This window comes from Littorina saxatilis, linkage group LG8, assembly GCF_037325665.1.
Source record: "Littorina saxatilis isolate snail1 linkage group LG8, US_GU_Lsax_2.0, whole genome shotgun sequence".
Taxonomy (NCBI): Eukaryota; Metazoa; Mollusca; class Gastropoda; order Littorinimorpha; family Littorinidae; genus Littorina; species Littorina saxatilis.
This window is the reverse complement of record NC_090252.1, coordinates 50,125,496-50,135,159: the sequence shown is the minus strand read 5'-3', so window position 1 is coordinate 50,135,159 and position 9,664 is coordinate 50,125,496. Positions and strand designations below refer to the sequence as shown.

The 9,664-nt window shown below is 45.1% G+C and overlaps 1 non-coding gene across 1 annotated transcript; it reads left to right on the top strand.

The window, feature by feature from the left end:
- The first annotated feature begins 1,083 nt into the window (after window positions 1-1,083).
- On the top strand, window positions 1,084-1,157 carry Trnar-gcg (transfer RNA arginine (anticodon GCG)). Its single transcript has one exon. It is a non-coding gene; the product is annotated as a tRNA-Arg (tRNA).
- The last annotated feature ends 8,507 nt before the right edge of the window (window positions 1,158-9,664 follow it).

Here is a 9,664-nt window from a genome sequence, read left to right as displayed (position 1 = left end):
TGTGTCGTCTGCAGTTGGCGATTCGACAACATTATCAACACTGCAGTCCGTCGATAACGACAAAGAACTCGAAGCTGTTTACAACACAGAAAATGAGCCAGAGGACTTCACTGATACAGTCCGGGGCACTTTCGTTCCTGCCATCGTTTAGAATTGCCAAATTAAAGCCTTTGAAGTCTAAATGTCTGCAAGCAACCGCAAATGCTGTTCCGTGTTCCTCCACTGAACCTTTTTTAGCATGAACTCTTTGCACAATATTTTTCTTTTCTTTGTTTTTTTCAGATGCCTTATTTACGTCTTAGAAAACGAAAGAGTATTCGAAAAATGAAAGTTATAGCAGCAAAGTTGCGAAAGCAGGAAAAGACAATCCAACATGACAGTAGCCTCCCTTGCTCTTGACCGATTTCTTAGACTGGGGTTAATGGGTTCTTCTTCCAAAATGAAATGCGATAAAATCGTTATCGTTAGATTTGACTGCGATATCCAGATTTATCAGTGCCTATGTCTCGAAAGGATAAATCATATCAGATCTCGGCTCACGCCTCGATCTGATATGATTTCAGCAAATCTGGATATCGCAGTCAAATCTAACGATAACGATTTTATCGCTTTTCATTTCGAAAGAAGAACACATTAACCCCAGTCTAAGAAATCGGTCAAGAGCAAGGGAGGCTACTGTCATGTTGGATTGTCTTTTCACAACAACCTATACAACTCTCTCTCTCTCTCTCTCTCTCTCTCTCTCTCTCTCTCTCTCTCTCTCTCGTTTTCTCAAACTGTTCTGTATATAATTGGTTAGTTGCGGATGTTTGTCTGCTTTTGTTTTCTCTGAACAACATCTACTTTCCACCACGTTTGTGAATATGGCGTTGGCATACTCAATCTCCTCCTCCTTCTCCTTCGTTCGTGGGCTGAAACTCCCACGTACACTCGTGTTTTTGCACGAGTGGAATTTTACGTGTATGACCGTTTTTACCCCGCCATTTAGGCAGCAGGCATACTCAATAAAATCAGTGTTAGTGTCCCTAACAAATGTAAAACCCATAACAAGGTATGATCAAGAATTAATGATCAAACCCTACCGGCCCCCGTGGCGCAGTGGTTAGCGCATCGGGCTGCGGGCCGGGAGGTCGTGGGTTCGAATCCCATCAGGGTCATGTGGGTTTTTCGGGCTACGGTCGGCTCCTACCCAGAGTGGACATGCTATGGTTCCTATGGGAAGGCTGGAATCACACAGCCGAGTGTCATTCACTTAACGAATGCGACTTTGAGGGTGCTCAGGTTCTGTATACCTGACCAACACCGCAGGTGCGGCAGTTCTCGGGCCTGGTTGACACCAGGATATATTATGACAGTAAGCGTAGAGTGCTGCCCTGTCACGTAGTCTCAAACCAAATTGGAAATCCATAGCATCATCATTATAATCATCCTCATCTCATTAATCATCCAAAATTATAAAATGTCCTTGCTCTTGTGGCCCTTCATGCCCGGAGCTCTCATGGTGACCTTCCCAGCTAGCAAGCTTTCGTCGGCCGACTGACGATTTCAGTCGGGTGACGTCGTCATATGTCGTGTGTCGTCGTCCGTTGTCGCGCATATATCGTTTTGACTGTGTGTAAAACTCGGCAAATGTACGTAATAAACCCCGACATCGGCCCGACGCAATGTTGCTGTCGATAAAAATATGCAGAGTTACGGGAGATAACAAATTTATTATCATTATTTTAACATTTGTTACGTCCCCTGTTCAAACGTTGGGCCATCAACGGCGTGACATGACCCTGCAAATGCGAAACTAAATTATTCATATTTGTTGACTTTTTTCACATAGGAGTAGGATAATTAATTGTAAGTTTTGTTTGTATATTTGCAATCAAATACAGCATGAGCTCAAACCATGAGTTTTACATTTTAAAAATACGCCATCATATATACTTGAAATACTCAAATAGCTTTCCTTACGGTAAACAAGATTGAGTTTTGAACATGGCTGCTACTTTCCCGCGTGAGCGAATTTTATTTGTTTTCTTAGTTCAAGTTAATATCGAAAGAAGAGACATTCTTGCGAATGTTGGACAGCATATTGATGATATGTTATACGAGACGAATGTCGCCTCGGGATCTCAATCTGAGTGCTGGTCCCAGTGCCACGTGGTGGCGGTGATAGTTCAATAGTTGTGTAGCCAGTCAGAGTCTTGGCAGTGACAATCAGAGCTGCTGACGTCAACTCGAGGACAACCGACGGATGGAGCGAGTAAGTGATTTCGCTTTTTACATACTGCTGAATCTGTAGCTGTACGTGTGGTTTGCACTGTTACACTTGGGGGGGGGGGCGGGGGTGTACATGCTGATGTATCTGTAACTATAGGTGTGTGTATTGCATTGTAACACTTGGGGGGGGGGGGGGTTGTACATACTGATCTATCTGTAGCTGGCGGTGGTGTGTTTTGCACTGATGCGCACTTGGGGGGGGGGGGGTGTACATACTGCTGAATCTGTAGCTGTAGGTGTGTTTTGCACAGTAACACTGGGGGGGGGGGGGGGTTGTACATACTGCTGAATCTGTAGCTGTATTTTGTACTGTTACACTTGGGGGGGGGGGGGATGTACATACTGATGTATCTGTAGCTGTAGGCGTGTTATGTACTGTTACAGTAGGGGGGGAGGGGGGGTTGAACATACTGCTGTATCTGTAGCTCTAGGTGTGTTTTGAACACAGGGGGGGGAGGGGGGTGGATTGGGGTTGTACATACTGCTGTATCTGTAGCTCTAGATGTGTTTTGCACTCTACACGGGGGAAGGGGGTGGAGTGTTGTACACACTGCTGTATCTGTAGCTCTAGGTGTGTTTTGCACTCTACACGGGGGAAGGGGGTGGAGTGTTGTACATACTGCTGTATCTGAAGCTGTAGGTATGTTTTGTACTATTACAGTGGTGGCAGCGGGGAAAGGGGGGTGTACATAATTCTGAATCTGTAGCTGTAAATGAGTTTTGTACTGTTACAGTGGGGGGGGGGGGGGGGGTTGGGGGTTGTACATACAGCTGTAGGTGTGTTTTGCACTGTTACACTGGGGGGAGGTGGGGAGGGGGGGTTGTACACACTGCTGTATCTGTAGCAGTAGGTGCGATTTGTGCTGTTACAGTTGGGGGGGGGGGGGTGTACATACTGCTGTAGCTGTAGGTGTTTTTTTACACTGTTACACTTGGGTTGGGGGAGGGGGGGGTTGTACATACTGCTGAATCTGTAGCTGTAAGTGTGTTTTGCACTGTTACATTGGGGGTGGAGGTGGGGGGGGTATACATACTGCTGTATCTGTAGCTGTAGGTGTGTTTTGTACTGTTACTTAGGGGGAGGGGGGTGTACATGTATACTGCTTTAGCTGTAGCTGTAAGTAATTTTTGCACTGTTACACTTGGGGGGGGGGGGGGTAGTACATACTGTGCTGAATCTGTTGCTGTAGGTGTGCTTTATACTGTAATACTGAGGGGGAGGGGGGGTTGTACATACGGCTGTATCTGTATCTGTATGTGTGTTTTGTACTGTTACAGTGAGGGCGGTAGAGGCGGGGGGGGGGGGGGGGCGGGTTCTGCATACTGCTGTATCTGTAGTTGGTGATGTGTTTTGCACTGTTACACTGGGGGGGGGGGGGGTTGTACATACTGTTGTATCTGTATCTGTAGGTTTGTTTTCCACTTTAACACTGGGGGGAGGGGGGTTGTACTGCTGTAGCTGTAGCTGTAAGTGGATTTTGCACTGTTACACTTTGGGGGGGGGGGGGGTTGTACATTCTGTTGTATCTGTAGCTGCACCCAGCCAGCAAGACATTAGCGGCCGATAATCGGCCGAACACCCTTCAAAAAGTCGGGGCGGTGACGTCAAAAGAGACGACGCGGGCGTTGGCCCGACTAACTTTTGCAAAGAGGCAACGAGGCGGCCGACAGGCGGCCGAACACTTGTACTATGGCGGCACGCATCCGGTCCGATGTTAATCGGCCCGATGGCTTGTTGGACCTGCGGCCCGACACCTTATGCCGACATCGTCCCGATGTCTTCCCGCTGAAATCGATATCTTCCCGATGTCGGCATAAGGTGTCGGGCCGCAGGTCCAACAAGTCATCGGGCCGATTAACATCGGACCGGATGCGTGCCGCCATAGTACAGGTGTTCGGCCGCCTGTCGGCCGCCTCGTTGCCTCTTTGCAAAAGTTAGTCGGGCCAACACCCGCGTCGTCTCTTTTGACGTCACCGGCCCGACTTTTTGAAGGGTGTTCGGCCGACTATCGGCCGCTAATGTCTTGCTGGCTGGGTTGGTCTCAGTGTTCCTGTTCGATCCTTCCCTGAATACTTAGTACTTCTGCTGTCAGTCTTCAACGTGTGACGTTCTGGGGGGTCGACGGAGGGACGTGGTGGCGGTCTGCTCTCTGGAGGGGACGCTCACTTAGTCTGGCTCCGCGACTTAGCAGTCAATGTCATTACTAGGGGGCATAGTAGATAGTGGGCTGAGTCCGTTAGCTCGGGACAGACCCACTACTGAACACCGTCGAAGTGACTCAGCAGAAGTGCAGTGTCAACTTCCGAGGGTAGCCTACCGCAACGACCCGACATCCCTGGAGCGTCTGTAAAATCGACAGGTCTGGCAGCGGAACGAAATTCAGATGTGGATGGAGCAGCGAATGCAGGGACGGGGCGGTGTGAGAGCACACCGGAACAAGGAACAGGTGTAAGGACAACAAAAAACAAAAAAATGATCAAACCCTCTTGCAGATGATTCAGGTCCCTGATTTAATAGATCGTTTCACGTTGTACCGGCTTCCGTGGAGCATTCAGTGGTCAGCGCATCGGATTGCGGGCCGGGAGATCGTGGTTCGAATCCCATAAGGGGAGTGGTTTTTTTTTTCGGGCTTCGGTCGACTCCTATCCAGAGTTGATATACTATAGTTTCAATTGGAAGGCTGGGATCACACAGCCGAGTGTCATTCACTTCACGAATGCGATTGTGAGGGTGCCCAGGTGTCTGACCAACACCGCTGGTTGAGTCAGAAAGCGCCAAAAAAACATAAAACACAACTTGTCTCGGCTCTTGTGACCCTTCCTGCTCAGAGCTTTCAATCCATTCCTGAATATTCTGCTGCCAGCCTTCAACGTGTGATGCTCCGGGGGGTCGACGGAAGGACGCAGTGGCAGTCTGCTCTCTGAGGAGACGCTCTCTCAGTCTGGCTCCGCGACTTAACAGTCAATGTCGTCAATAGGGGGCTTAGTAGGTAGCGGTCTGCAACCGTTAGCTCGGAACAGGACCAATACTGAACACCGTCGAAGTGACTCAGCAACAGTGCAGTGTCATCTTCCGAGGGTAGCCTACCGCAGCGGCCTGACATCCTTCCCAGGAGTGTCGGTAAAATCGCCAAATCTGGCGGCGGAACGAATTTCAGATGTGGATGTGGCAGTGAATGCTGGGACGGAACGGTGTGAGAGCATACTGGGAGAAGGAACAAGGGTCGGGACAAGCAAGAGAGGAGAGGAGGAAGAAGAAGGAGAACACAGAAAAAAAGAAAAAAAAAACAGCGGAAAAAAAAACCCCAAAAAACCAAGAAGATTGTGTTACGTTATTTGAAAGGCCAAACGAATAATGTCAACAAACTCTCTATTTAGAAGCTATATTAAGGTAGCTTTCGGTTTTATTTCGGTTTTGTTTCTTTTACAAATCCAAGCTACACACATATCGTCCTTGTCCGATTGAAACCTCGTAAATCGATTTTGAGCGTTTCGAGAAAAACACAAAAAACGTCTTTAAAAAATAACTTGTCATCAAAATAAGCCAATTTTTTCTGCACATGATCTACGAACACAAACAAATTACTGTGTGTAATTAAATAGTGTTGGTCACAATTAAAACGCACGATATTCAACAAAATTGCAAGATACGAGTTTTTCTTTTTTAAAACCCGACCAAACTTGAAGACTTACAAGGTTTTATAACATAGCCAAAGAACAAAAAAGACAAAAACAATGTTTAATACGCAGTAAACACACAATCGTTCTTTTGTCACAATTTTCATTTGTTTTTTTAATGTACAAACCGATGTATAATCATTCTTGTGTAACATGTCCTTGCAGTCTCCTTGCAACCTTGTCAATTAACACACAAACAAAACCAAGTGTAAACTGAAGCTTATCAGTACATAACATTCTTTGCTTGCAGGAAAGCGTAAACATCCATACAAGAGCCTTTTTGTATGCACAGAAAACAGAGTATTCCTTGAAAACAATGAGATATCTTAGTTTGAATGCAATTGTCATCTAAATGTCCTTGAACAGCTAGTAGTTATGCAGGATGACCACTCATGAGAATGCAGAGCTTAACGACCACAGGGTAGACCATGTGTATTGGTATGAATCTACTGGAAAAACCTCCTTGACATGCTGAAGATGCTGCCACTTTATGTCTTTGATGGTCAGCCGTACTCAGTAGAGCTGGGGGATGATATCGGGCTCACCAAGTGCTCTCCTTCTTCTTTGTGAAAAAGGCCACCACTCCTCAGAATAGATGAGCTTGTAGCGACAAGTACCGTCAGGCAGGTACTTCGGACTGCGAATATCCACCAATTATGGATCCCCAGAAGTGTCTGAGATCAAGAAAGTCCTTCAAGAATGTGTGGGCTACCTGGACAACTTTGTAAGGTTGCCTTTTTCTTGCAGAGGTGATGACTTCCACGTATTCGGCAGGCCAGACTATCTGCCTTCTCCTTAGTTTGTTTTTGATAGCTGGGTGTACAGAGTCTACTTTCATCCAGGTATGACCTTTCTCAGGAAACTTTTGGAAAACGACTTTTCCTTGACTGACTGCAAAGTAAAGATGGGCGTTTCCCAAGACTATTAAACTGCGGTTCTGGTACCCACAGCCGTCATTGTAGATAATGATTGCCTTGGTTGTTTCGCCAACTGTTGCTTTTGACTTATCTTTTTTGACTCATCCTAAAAGTAACAAGTAACCTCTGTGTCACTCAAGTTGTACAATGTGAAGACAGTAGTGGCAGCACAGCTTGGCCTTGAAGTATTTGTCATTTGCTTATATACATAGGGCCAACAAGTCGACCTGCAGATACATGGTGAAAACTTGGACATCACCATTCTCTTTAGCAACCCTCTTGTCAATGTTCTGTTATTTGCAAGCTTCGTCTTTGCGTTGAATGTGCATCTGGTACACATGCTATGGGATGTTTCCGTACTTGGATTCACAACAAACGTTGCATTCATAGTTTTTGTGGTTGGTGAATCACAATGTTTGGTTTGCTTCACTACTTCCATTACTCCTGGAAGATAGTGATTTTGTTTCAAAGCGAAATCTGCACCATAAATTTACTTCTGCTCGCTCATGCGGAGCTTGCACCAGACAGAGAAAACATGACTCCTAATGCAAACAAGTCGAGCAGATACAGTTTTTGTCATGCTTTACAGTTGTTGGGTCAATGCAGTCCACATGAAACTGACCATGATAATGGACACAGTACACCCACGAAACACAATCAGAGTCCATACGAACAGTGATGTCATCTATGATAAGTTCCGTTTCGAAATCCCATGGTATAGAACTTTTATTCAGACACACACAGCACATCAACCTAAGATCTTCAAGCGAAGAGAATTGGCTTTCAGGTGTGAAGGACCCACTGCCAGACATGACGGACTGCATTCAGACAGTATAACACAACTTCAGTACGTGGGCTGGGATATAGCTCAGTTGGTAGCGCGCTGGATTTGTATTCAGTTGGCCGCTGTCAGCGTGAGTTCGATCCCAGGTTCGGCGGAAATTTATTTCAGAGTCAACTTTGTGTGCAGACTCTCTTCGGTGTCCGAACCCTCCCCCCGTGTACACTACATTGGGTGTGCACGTTAAAGATCCCACGATTGACAAAAGGGTCTTTCCTGGCAAAATTGCTTAGGCACAGTTAATAATTGTCTACCTATACCCGTGTGACTTGGAATAATAGGCCGTGAAAGGTAAATATGCGCCGAAATGGCTGCAATCTACTGGCCGTATAAAATTTCATCTCACACGGCATCACTGCAGAGCGCCTAGAACTGTACCCACGGAATATGCGCGATATAAGCGTCATTGATTGATTGATTGATTGAGTACGTGACATATGCATACCTGTACATCTTCAGCTAACAAATAAGATCAGAAGTTCAGGACTGAACTGTTACATAGTTAAGAGATATGTTAGAATACTTTAACTGCCTAATCTCTCTTTGTAGTTATGCTTTTGTACTCAGCAAAGGAAAATACAAACAAAAAAATCATTTGAACAATAACTGCATGATGTCGTAGAGTGTCATTTTACTACACAATACGTAATGTGGGCACTTCTAGCTTCATAAATGACGCCAATATTTAATTTTACCTAAACTCTGAGCGTACGGACATGTTACTTTAACCTCGTATCTAACGGAAACAGTTCATTTACCGCCGTGTTTAGATATTAGAAAACGTGTAAGTCGACATACGAGGTTTGCATCGGCCAAAACTGAAAAACACGCGAACAAAAAAAACACTCGTAACTCAAGTTACGTGTAATTTTGGTTCGCGGTTTTGCCAAAATGATATACGAGGTATGTTTATACCCATTTTTAACTGACTTCCAGCGATCTTAGGCTTTCACCACAATAACCAAAAAATAGAGAAAAAATCGTAGATTATATTGATGTAAGAAAGTAGATTTCGCAAAAAAATCGAGTTACGAGGTTTTAATCGGACAAGGACGATATGTCGTTGACTAAAATGCGGCAAAACATTAATAACTTGTCTGTGGTAAATAGTACGTCTTTAGAGGTCTGTCAAGAGTCCCATCGACCATGTACACGTCTGTTATTCACTGTCATTCCTGCACGCGTTCAAACGCGGGGGTACACACACATTGACAGAACCTAGCGATATCAATTGAAACATTCATTTAAAATGGTCTCACACGTACTCAGAAAATGAACAGAGGAAAACAGCAAGAAAAGCCTCGAACTGACAAACAGATAAATGTAAAAAGTGTTCAAGCATACACACAACGCTTTTCTGACACGGTAGAGTAGTTCACAGATGCACACACACACACACACACACACACACACACACACACACACACACACACACACACACACACATACATACATACATACACACACACCCTCCACACACACACACACCAACACACACACACACATACACACAAACACACATACACACACACATACACAAAAACACACACGCGCGCGCGCGCGCGCATTACAACGCATCAAATAAATAAGCGTGCATTTATTTGAATGTTTACCTTAGCACGTTCAACTCAAAAGTTTTTCACACACTGCAATTACAAATGAGATAATAATGATTACAGCAAATTAACAACCCATATTAGTATAACATCATTATTTTCATTTTCATTTCAATTAATAAGCGCTCTGGGCTCGTCACCACGAGGTTTACGCGCTATATAAGTAATCGTTATTATTATTATTATTATTGTCCCATTGCTGAGAAATGACGGTCGCTTCCACAGGTTCAACAGGCGGTCAGGCTTGGTTCTCGCACATTGCAATGGCGTGAGGGTGACAACTACTCGGACAGCTGAACTACGATGCGAGAATTATAGCAAATAAAACGTGAAAATAATCA